The following is an 11,525-nucleotide window of genomic DNA, read 5'->3' as shown; positions in this document are numbered from 1 at the left end:
TAATGTCTTTGGAGAGTATTAAAAAACTTGAAAGTAAGACAAAGTAAAGTGTGTTTACCGCCAAATTCAACCTATATTTTAATCAATAGTTTTTGCATTTTCATGGAGGACTGCAGCTGCAAACATATGGAATGTTTAAAAGGAGGCTGTGGTTCAACATGCTCCTGCTCATGGGCTTGATGCACTAAGCTTTGCTGATTGCTGACTACTGAGGCAGGTAGGTTGTGTTTAAACTAATATCTGCAGCCCTTGATCAAAAGCAGGGCTGTACTGTGCTACATATAATTTCAATGTAACATAAGACAGTGTCCTCTCCAAAGATTGTACTGTCTAAAATAGTGTTAGTGCTGGGTATTTGTCAATGTGTGGAGGCTTCTGCAGTACCGTGCAGTATGGTTCGTTTCATAACACGATGAAACTTAGCAGCTCAGAGAAAGCTCTTTCAGTGCTCAAGAGTCGGGAAAGAAAAATTAGATTGGCAGGGTAAAAAGCAGGCATAGCCAACATACAGTGCTTAAAATGATATACTTGAAATGAAGTTCAGAGCTGCTGTTTTGGTTATTTCATTGTATTCCTTCTGCCCCACTCTGCAGTCTTTTATCTGGGTATATAAAACAGTTGACCTTAATAGAAACAAGAACAATGTGTTTCATGGGGTCAAGAGGTCATGGAGACCAAAACTAGAGATGCCATCTCCCATAAAGCTGTGATACTCCGAGACTGACTCCTTAGCTGGTTTATGGTGTATGCAAGGAACAACCTCCAGTCAGCAACCTGTGGGGCCAAGTCATTCAGCTTACTTCCACCTTCTGTCTTTAAAAAGATCAGGTTTGCTGGGCTGTAACTGGCACAGCACCTGTTTTTTGTAGTTTTAACTGTTTGTCTTGCAGGATCAAGTCCCAGTTGAATAATTAGGCTTTCCAGATTTAAACAGATAAATTGGCCTAAAATATATAAAGTTAACAGTTGCTGCAGTATCAAGTTCTTAATAAATCGAGGGGCATCAAAACTGGTGTTGTTTCTAAACGTTAATTTCCATGATTGTTATTTTTTAATGATTTTCAAAGGAAACTGTACATTCTGCTGAAAGTCAGTAGCTTCCCTTTGCAAAGCTTGTTTCACTCTGCCTCTGCATGCTGCAAACATGCACGTTACAAGCTGTGGATATGGTTGCTTCCAGCCACTGTCACAGCATACTACCCATATCTTTCCGTAGGTTCTCTCAGTATATTTGGGAATAGCTTGCACCACAAATGCATCACACTGTATCACAGAATGATTTCCTTTGGTACGGCATCATACAATATAGTCACCTATAAAATGGAAACAACAGTTAAAATTGATGTTACCCATTTAAATACAAATTATTTTATTAAGATTTACTTTGAAAATGTAATATGACTGACAACCAGTCATTATTTTAAATAACTTTTGAAGCTAACAGCAACGGACACTGTTTGTCTGTATGCGTGTGTGTGCAGGGGTCTTTTGTAATGCTTGGAGGTTGCTTAGCTGACACCCCAAATCAGGGAGCATTGTTTTTCAAACTAATTTTTATTGTCATCCAGTTTATTCTTTTCCTCATGCTATGTGTCCCTTGTATCAATTTTAGACTAAAATACTGCAAAAACAGAAAAGGTAATGGCACTTTCCACAGTATTTCAAAAGGTTTTTAAGTGGAAAAAGGTATTTAGTATTTTTAATAAGCATCTTCAATACTATTGGGTTGGTTTCTTTGTTCATATCACAAGATTAATTATGCTGTCAAGCACTTTCAAGGCCTGCTTAACAAAGATTCAGTGATATAATGGTTTGCTTCGCATTGCCTTTTTTCTGCATAGCAATCACAATCAGCATTAGACAATTTAAAACCCTTTCACAAGCCGGAAGTTCTGAAGAGCCTTTTAATCAACAAAAGTAATTTTGCAAACAACTAGATACAGCGTTTTTCATATTAACTAACTTGTGTTAAACTCTGCTATATGCTTGAATCTCTGGCTCTGGTAATGGATTATTCAGATTTGTAAGAGACTAGAAGTGGGGAACACAGCACAATATGCAGCTTGCACCCCATGAAAATTGTCATATCATTCTCTAGCTTAATATAAACATGGTATTAGTACTTCACTGCAGTTCCATATATTTTAATTTTCCCTTAATGGGCTGTTCTTGTGTAATTACTTAAAATATTTTTGAAAAGATACCTGGAAATTTTGTTCTTGTTGTTTTAAGGGAGACCACTATTTCTATAGGACAGGTTAGAAATCAAATCGCAATACACTACAAGATGCTGAAATTCAAGTTGAAATAGGAAAATCTGTTTTAAAACTTGCCTCCTAAAATCATCTAGCTCAAGAATGCTTTATACAGTAATTGTATTGCCACATAGCATGATAAGAAATCCCACATGATTTAAAAACACTTACTTGATGGAGAGATTGTAAAAGCAAAAACACACTAAATGATGACTCTTTTTTTTTTGTCAAGCACATTTATAAATGAAACTAACCTGTTAATGACACCTTTAAAACACTCATTTTTTTTCTAAACTGCTAGAAGCATTAATTTGTAGCATTGCTGCATGTGGTAATTAGCAACTTCAGCAGTGATTTTCTCTGCCCTAAACCTTTCGTGTTTGACACTATTCCAACCCGGGAGAGGAGTGACCCTGGGATACAGTGCTACAGGACAAGTGGAGCAAATCCTGTCACAAGAAATAACAGGGTCAGAAGACATTGCTAATGAAGTCATAGCAACTGGTTTAAAGAGCCAATCAGAGAAGGCAACAATCTGTAAATGAGGATATAATTAGCAGAAAAAATAACATGCTTTGGTTGGATTCTAGGGGAGCCAGTAATGAAGGCAATGACTGGATATTGAGAGAGATTCCAAAAGATTAGAGCAAACATTGTGCAACAAAGAATACCTAATTAGCAAAAAAGTGAATATGCCTTAATTAGAAGGAAAATATGTGATTGAAAGACATGGAGTAGGCTTTTAATATGAATACAATAATGAATGTTAGTCCAAATCTCCATGATGAAGAAAAAGTCCTGTCTTCACTTTTTTTGCCTTTACCATTTTGATAAATGGTTGTGAAGATGGACTGTAAATTCATATCTTTGCCATGACATTAATACTATTAAAACAAACAATTTTGAGGCAGTAATTTAATGGGTTTCCACCCAATTTACACATTTACTACCCCCTAACACAGCACTGCAGACAAAGCAACACTGTGTCTTTTTGGCTGGCCTTAATATTCTTATGATGTAAAGAAGTAATTATTAAAAGAATTTCAGGTAGGTGTCCTGTGACATATGAGCTAATGCTTGGTCCAGATATCCCTCTAATAGGATGAAACCCCAGGTGTTTTTCATATAGAAAAAAAGTCCACGGGACTGAGGCCCTGGATGTGTGTACATAACTACTACACTGCTGCAACTTGCATTTATTTGTTGCTGCTGCTGGGTTTTGGGTTTGTTGGGGTTTTTTTGGTGTTTTTTCTTAAAGTAGGGGCAGATCCAAAATTCATTAAATGCAAAAAAAAAAAAAAGCCTCCAGTAACTCCACTAGCTTCTAGATCATACTCTGAGTGAGCAGAAACCCTGGAAATTTTATTAGTAAAAATTAAACATGTTATTATCTTGAACATAATAGAGCCAAATAGAAGAATCCCATAATGGATTGTGCCAGTACAGTATATGTACAGTATTTATGGCTAGCAGTGATGAAAAGTATAATGTTCTACTGCTTATCATTTTATTACAATAGAAAAATCAGGACTCTAACTTGCTAATAATTTTTCACTTTTATAGACATCTAAATGATATTATATTTCCTCCCTTTTTTTTTCTTTTTACAAAATGGTTCTAGGATATTGATTGTCATTTATTTTTACTCATGATATTTAATTGTCATAATTAGCAATACATGTCTCATTCCCTATCTTAAAAATATCCTGTCAATTTTATAGCATATTTATAGATTAATTTAAATGTATAATTTAATTTATTACTGCATACCTTTGGTTTGTCTGTAACATTAAAATACTTATGGTACAGAATATTTTAATTAAAACTATTCATCAAATGAAGTCCAGGTAGCATCCTTATCCTTGTTTGCAGTAGGGGGTTCTGGCAGTGAAAGCAAGCAAAATAATGGGTCAATTAAAAAAAAATCTAAATATAGCTTTTTCAAAGATCCGATGGCTTAATTCAAGGTAAAAAAAAAAAAAAAAAAAAAAAGAAAGAAAGGAAGGAAAAAACTATGTGTTTGTCAATGGATTCCACAGATTAAATTATGATTTTTTTCCCCTCCTTGCAGACATCAAATCTGCTAATGTCAGGGCTAGAGCAGAAGTAAAACTAGATGAGAAATGGGCTTGAATTTTCATGTGTGACATATCTCAATTTGACACTCAGTGTCTGCAGGAAATTGGGATACTGTTTTCAGAGGGTTCTTCTTGTGAAATGAGCTGTACTATTAATTTTTTCTAACACTGGGAAATTCACCCTCCATTTATGAGATTCAAGCTGTTTACCCTTTTAGGTCAAAAATTTTCTCATATTTAAAAAAGAAAACTTTTAACGATATTTCTAATAAATGAAGGCTTATTAGTTTGCTGTGCTAGGGAAAAAAATACAGCATAACAGTCTGATCAAAATACTACCTCTAGCGTAACCGAACCAAGATTTTGCTGCAGCTCTCAGTTGACAGTAAGTCTACCATTCTTTTACCATGTATGCTATTAATTCACTTTCCAGAACTGTCAGGTACCCTGAGAGTAAGAGAAATACACTAAAAATATCAATGTATTTCTCCTCTTCCTTTAGCTAATGTAGCTCCACTGATGCTAGTTATAATTAAGCAGTGAAGTAGTGTTGAAAGTTCTGACTGGCTCTGATAACAAAATGGATTAAAAAAATTAACCAGTTAAAAAAAAATAAGAAATAGAATCAGCTGACAACTTAATTGTTCAGCTTGTATGCAAATATTCTGACAATAATTTGCCAATGCTTTTGAATATAAGTTTAGGAACACATAATTATAACATTAATTGTTTCTTGTGCTTTAATTCTAGGTTTCTGTCACAAAGCAGAAGTCTTAACTGTAATTCATGAGGAAATATAAAAAGTATATTCATTTTGTATTCAATTAGCTTTAAGCATATTCCATTGCAGTGCAGTATTACAATAATTATTTATGTTAATCTACAGAATAAGATACAGTACGTTGGCATAATAAATTGTCTTTATGCTGTGTAGCAATGCCTTTTGAATCACCTTCTGTATTCACAAACAAGAGCATCTACCTGAATGTCGTAGTTGTCAGATTGCAGGATAAAGACAACAGCTTAGTGGCATGTAGGGAAGATACAATCCTACAAAATGCACCATTCATACCACTATTTGTTTTTAAAACTATGTTATAATAAAATTGAATATCTGAGTCTGAAGCGAGAAGGGAGGAGATGATGCTGAAAGGCTGGATTGGAATTTGGCCTAAATTTCCTCTTCCTATTCCAAGTCTGAATGCTAAATTAATCACTCAGATTTATATGAAGGTGAAAGCTACACAACATCTTCATCAAGGAAAACCAGGGTTACAATTCAATAAAATGTGTGGTAATACTTTATTGACTAATGAATATACAGCTCCTTCTGACTGCTGTATTTTACTATTGAGGACTGTAACAGCATTGCAATTACATTACTAGTATTTGCTAAGGAGATGTCTGTCTCTTCTCCTGATCTTAAAACAAGCTTTAAAAAAGACAGGAACTGAGAGGACGCCAAGAGAAAACAGGTTATGCACCGGCCCAGAGTCTTGTGGGGAAATAAGCTATGCACAGATAATAACAGTGCAAACAAGTTGATGCTGCTATTTTTAAACAAGCTGTTATTATTGACTAACAGAGGTTGCTGTAGGTGGGATGTTGTTAATGACAAAAGCTCTGGAACAGTAAAATTGCTACTAATCCATGCACTAGAGAGCCTGATAATGAGAAACACCTAAGTGCAGAATTAAATAGTCCTCTAAAATCATTTCCACTACATGTTACTTGATAAGGAGTCATAGCTTCCTAAGCAGACCTTTTTCAAAAATCTCCATCCACAGAGATCCCATATTACCCCATTCACAAATTAGAGGGATGAGGAAATCCTCAGGGGGTTATTAGTGCAGCTTTCAGAAAGAAAGGAACCCAGTCACTTTGAAACAGGCAAAAAATGTTCTGGGACAAGCTATTTTAGGGCCCACTCAGGAAAAAAAAAAGTCATGCTGTGATCCTTAAGCAGGTATGTGAGTATGTAGCACCTTGGAGTACTCCAGATGATCTAAGTCAACTGTTCTGTGAAACCTTTTTTGGCATTATGCAGGTGAACAGTCTGTGCTGAACAGTCCTTTTTCTCTACTATTTATCAGATCCCATTTTCTTTTTTCTGGTGGTTGTCTTAGCCCACAGAGGCATGGTGTGAGGAGGCCAGCCTGAGGAGGCCTTGGGTCATCAAGTCATTTGGAAGCTCTGGGGGGGGAGCTACGTTTGGTCTTCAGCACAGCCAGTTGTGAACATGTGCCTGCTGACCACATCCATTTCCCCAGTGGGTAAGTCTCTCCATAAGATCAGAGGCGAAGGAGCTGTGATGTGCTTTGTTTTTAATACCTCTGCAAATTCAGGTTATAAGCATCCAAGTTTTGGCCCGCGGATTGTTTGCTTTCTGTATGTATTTGATATATCTAATAGGTAGCTACAATTTGGCCTGGAAATTACTCCAGAAATACATAAAACATGTTAGTTTTATTTTATCTTCAACCTGAGTTTAGGATGTAAATCAGTTTTAAAAACAATTGCTGAAAATTTGTGAGGTTAACTTAGGTTTTTCTTTAAACCATACATATCTCAAAAATCAGAATTTTCCCTAACTTGAAATCAAATTAATAAATCAACCTACATCGATTCAACCTTGAGTTTCTGAAAAGATTTGTGAACTTTAACAGCTCTTTCAACGGGCCTGTTCTGCATTTTGAGTTTCTAATGCAATCCAATCCAAGTGAGATTTACATGACTTCACATTTTGTTGCAAACATTCACAGCTCAAAGCTATTACCTGACTGTCTTCCATATCAGGCCATTTATGTGTCTAAGAAAACACTGGCATCTGTTTAATATTTTATTGCTTTAAAAATATCTTTGTTGTTCAGATATAATCTTGCTCTAACATTTTCATGAAGAGAGTCTTTAATTTATTCTTTCTGTAGAGCTGAGGACATGTACCCTCATGTAAATAAAATTAACTATGAGTTGACCCCTAATCTGCAGTGCAAGAACATTGTGAAATAGGAATTTTTCCTTCAGAATGGGTTGTTTTTCTTATTCTAATTTTTTCTTAAATTTTCTAATGTTTCTGAGTATTTTCCTTGATTGCAAACACGAAACATCTAATGCCTTGTGGCACCTTGTATTGAACTTCAAAAATAATACGTTAAAAACATCCATAACTGCTTTCAGCTTTAGGCCCTAAAAGTTTATATTATTACTGATATATTAATTCTTAAGAAGTTTGAAATGTTTACAGGTCACTTCTCTCATTATTAAAAATGCGTAACTCTTATGTACCCTATCAATCCACATACTGTAGATCACTTTATGGAGGAAGGAAATGTAATTATCCCTATTTTATAGACAAGTTAATGCTGCAGTAAACAAAGTCATAGAGCAAGTAGAGCTTCTACACAAAGACAACTGACAAAACCAAAATTCTGTTGCCTACAGTACTTTCCAATTTGATTTGTCTCAAATTGAGACACAGTTAATTTTCTTTTGGATTCTTTTGACACAGGGCTGCCAAAATAGTAGCAATTTTGGTGTAATAAAACACAAGGGGAACAACTTTAAAGAAAAGCTACTTTAAACAAAGCTCAGAATCAGAGAGGCAGGGACAGCCTTGAAGAAAAACCTTACAGTATAGAACAGTACAGTGTTTCATGAACCAGCACCACACGGAATAGACATAATACATAGATATATAGAGACAGGTGGGTATGGCTATCTAGCCACAGATAGATGGTTCAGTCACACTGTCAAGATGTCCATGGCACCTGCCTATCAATGAGTGTGAAGTGGTTCTAAACCCAGCAAGTTGCTTGGTTCCCCTTAGTAGAAAAAAGGCTTTAGTTACTGATACAATTGGAACACTTGGAGCCCAGGAGAATTTCTCTGTCTTCATCTTGCTTGGATATGGGCTTTGTAGTGCTGTTTTTTTCCTGGATAAGCAGCATCTAGCATATGAGTGCTTTCCAGAACTGAAATAGCCAAGGACAGGTTGAGAATGCTCATGGTTTCTAGCCAGTACCTGCTTATGTCAAGTCTCAAGATGAGCAGGAGGAGCTAGATGAAGTATAGCACGAGCCTCCTCTTTTCATTGTTTTATCAACTCCAGCTCTCCAAACCTTGTGCTGTGCCCAGGATCTAGTCCAGAAGATCTGTGTGTCCTCAGGCAAGATAACGTCTGGTAGGAGCTGTATTGCAAAACTTGTGCAAGAGCTTCTCTGCTTGGCAAGCTCTGCAAAAGGAGGATTCGCCTCTCCCTTCCCTGTATCTCTATGGCTTCCTAGAGCATTGCTGGAACGATAAGCCACCTGGTTGCAAGCACAGTGGGAGAAACAGTGCTTGAATTTGCAGCTCAACATTAAGGATAGAATCAACATCTATTATGTGATGTCCTTTATTTACATCAGGATTGGAGTGGGGGGAGAGAAGGCTTCATGAAGATGAGATGAAATGGGTAATTGCGACAAAACAATATTTCCATCAACTAGCACATGTCTAGCATGATAAAGAAAAAAAGAGTGCCTGACTCTTTGTAAGGCTGTGGGAATCTTCTCAAGAAATCACTGCTGTTTTCTTTCTTTCACCAAAGATCAGTCTTTTGGGCATTGCTTCAGGCAGAGCTTCTAACAGACAAAACCTCAGTCATGAGAAAAGGCTAGTTTCAAGTGTGACTTCAAGGGACTATATTGAGCCAATCAGAAACAATACGTACTCATCTGGTGAAAGACTACATAGGTCATCATGTGATAGAAGTGGAATTATATGAAAACAATTTGATACAAAATGGAGAAATGAACTGCTAGAGTTGACACAGGAGAGAAATGCATAACAAATCAACAGCTGAAATGAAAAACATTAAAAAGGAACTCTGAATCTGAAACAAAATGGATTTTATTTTAAAAAAGCTAATGTCTGAAATGCTAAAATAGAAGAAAATTTTTAATCCTGGAGCTATAAAATTATTTTAAATTAAAGACTATTTCAAATATAAATGTTAATCATAATTTGCAAATGATAAATTGAAATAATAGTTGTGTGTATTGAAGCTGCAGTAAAAAATTTTCAGAAAAATTTCAAGGAAAGGAAAGCAAGGAAAAATTTATGAAAATTCACAAAAAGATTTTGAAAAAAGATCACAGAAATAATTGATATAAGAAATTAACCAAACTACTAGTCCTGGTACCACGGTTATAACTATTAACACTGTAAAAACCAAAAAGTTTGGAATACAATCCAAATGTCAGTTTCCCAGGAACACAAACCTCTGTCAAAATACTTGGGGATACTCATCTTCAAAAAAAGTCAGGTCTCCTTGGCTAAATGGCCAGTGCTCACAGATGAAGAAAATAAGAAAATTTTGTCTGAAACTGCAAGATTTACGGTGTCTAGTTTTTGAATATGACTGCATGAAACACCAGTACTAGGTGTCTATTTCTTCAGCACAATATATTTCAATACATTTGCTAGAATAAACAATGAATGAGAAGGTGCTCAGATGCATAGTCAGTAGGGAACACTCCATTCCTGCCCGCTTGTCTGCTTGTGATTTTATACCTTTCAGCTAAATCAGAGATCCAAATGGAAAATTCATAACTTAAGGATATCAAGTGAATTTGTGCCCCTCCCTGGAGACTTTGTGCCCATAAAGCATGTACGTAGTCTTTCTTTTCTGACAGATATAAGAGAGAATTTACATTTAATGTATACTTCAAATATTATTAAATGTAAGTTACTAATATGTTACAAATATCCTGTATTTTCTTTCTTCTGTTTCACATCTAAGGTTTATACAACATGCAGAAAACACTGGGGGAAAAACAGTGTATATAGTATATGCAAATTTGCATGCTTTGCCCATACAATTGTGTCAGTTTGTTTCTTTCAGAAGATAGAAATCTTATAGCAAAATATTTTCTATTTTTTTTGTTACAAGTCATGGAAGCTTCAAAGAGGAATAAGCATACAGGAGTAAAAGGAAGTGGAAATGGAGGCAGGAAAGAGAAGAGGCGAAAAAGATATTGTTGTGTCTATGTTAAAATCATAAAATGTTTCCACACTGTTAGAGTTTAAATCTAGAATGCCATCCATGTGAATGTGAATGAATGCCTTCACTCCTGTCATTTGTTTCTCCTGAATTTCCATCCCCCTATGGATGTATGATGGTGAGCAAGTAGGGAGCTCTGATCTTAATGGAATAGGATTTCTGAGGACTTCTCACTCATCCATATATCAGAACAATTCATAGTCCACCTTTTGATTATATTTTTTAGAGATAACTTCCAAATAGAAAATAAAAAATATTAATATTAAAATACAGATTTTTCACTAACTGAATTTTCACTTTCACTTTCAAGACATTTTATATCCCTTTCTCTCATTAATCAGTTATTTCCCCATCATTTAATTGACTAGAATTTTTAAAATTATTAGACTTTTACACAAAACTCTAATGTTTGGACTTGAAGAACAGGGCTCAGCTGTAACTTCTTTTCTTCTTACGTTCCCAGGAACTTTAGTACTGTTGCAAAGACTTTAAAAATTGATTCAAGTTGGATTTGCTTTAATCACATATCATGGCTAGAAGGGAGCCTGGTTTTCTCTTCATCTAAAATCAGAATTTTGTATGGAGACCCCTCAGGGTGTGCAATTGGCCTTACTGTGAAGATGGGAGGAAGGAAACCATCATTCCTTGGATACTAGTGGGAAGGACGGGACACTGGCATTTAATAGCACTGTGTGTCTGCTTTTCTGGTGTTGCCCACCGCAGCTGTAGAGACAGACGAGAGGACACTTTCAGGGGCTTGACATCCAATCACAGCTTCCTTTGGCTGTGACTGGCCTCAGGTAAAACCAAGGAATAGTAGTTGCAAGAGCAACCTTAACCTCTGTTCCACAAAAAACAAAGGAGCATGGTGCTATCTATGTTCCTCTGTACACCTGCATCTCTTTTCCTCTCCTCTACTGGAAAAGAGGTAGGGAAGGGGAATAAATATAAGTAGGGAAACATCCATTCATTTACTTTCAACATCATTTAGTAAAGGAAAGGAGGTGGGAACAAAGAGTTCCTAGTAGAACAAACTTAAGTGTAGAGAAACAGAAATAAATGTTTCCCCATAACTGTTACAGAGAATTTTTTATTTTATTTTATTTATCTTTTATTATTTTCAAACAAATATTTGCCTAAATTGAAATA

At 35.6% G+C, this 11,525-nt stretch overlaps 1 non-coding gene across 1 annotated transcript; it reads right to left on the bottom strand.

Annotated features, from left to right (window-relative positions):
- Positions 1-10,341: 10,341 nt before the first annotated feature.
- On the bottom strand, positions 10,342-10,460 carry LOC118452209. The gene has a single exon (XR_004841904.1). It is a non-coding gene; the product is annotated as a U6atac minor spliceosomal RNA (small nuclear RNA).
- Between the last annotated feature and the right edge of the window lie 1,065 nt (positions 10,461-11,525).

The sequence above is a fragment of the Egretta garzetta genome, unplaced genomic scaffold, assembly GCF_000687185.1.
Source record: "Egretta garzetta isolate BGI_Z169 unplaced genomic scaffold, ASM68718v1 scaffold354, whole genome shotgun sequence".
Lineage (NCBI taxonomy): Eukaryota > Metazoa > Chordata > Aves > Pelecaniformes > Ardeidae > Egretta > Egretta garzetta.
The sequence above is the reverse complement of the archived record's forward strand: the minus strand, read 5'-3'. Positions and strand labels throughout refer to the sequence as shown.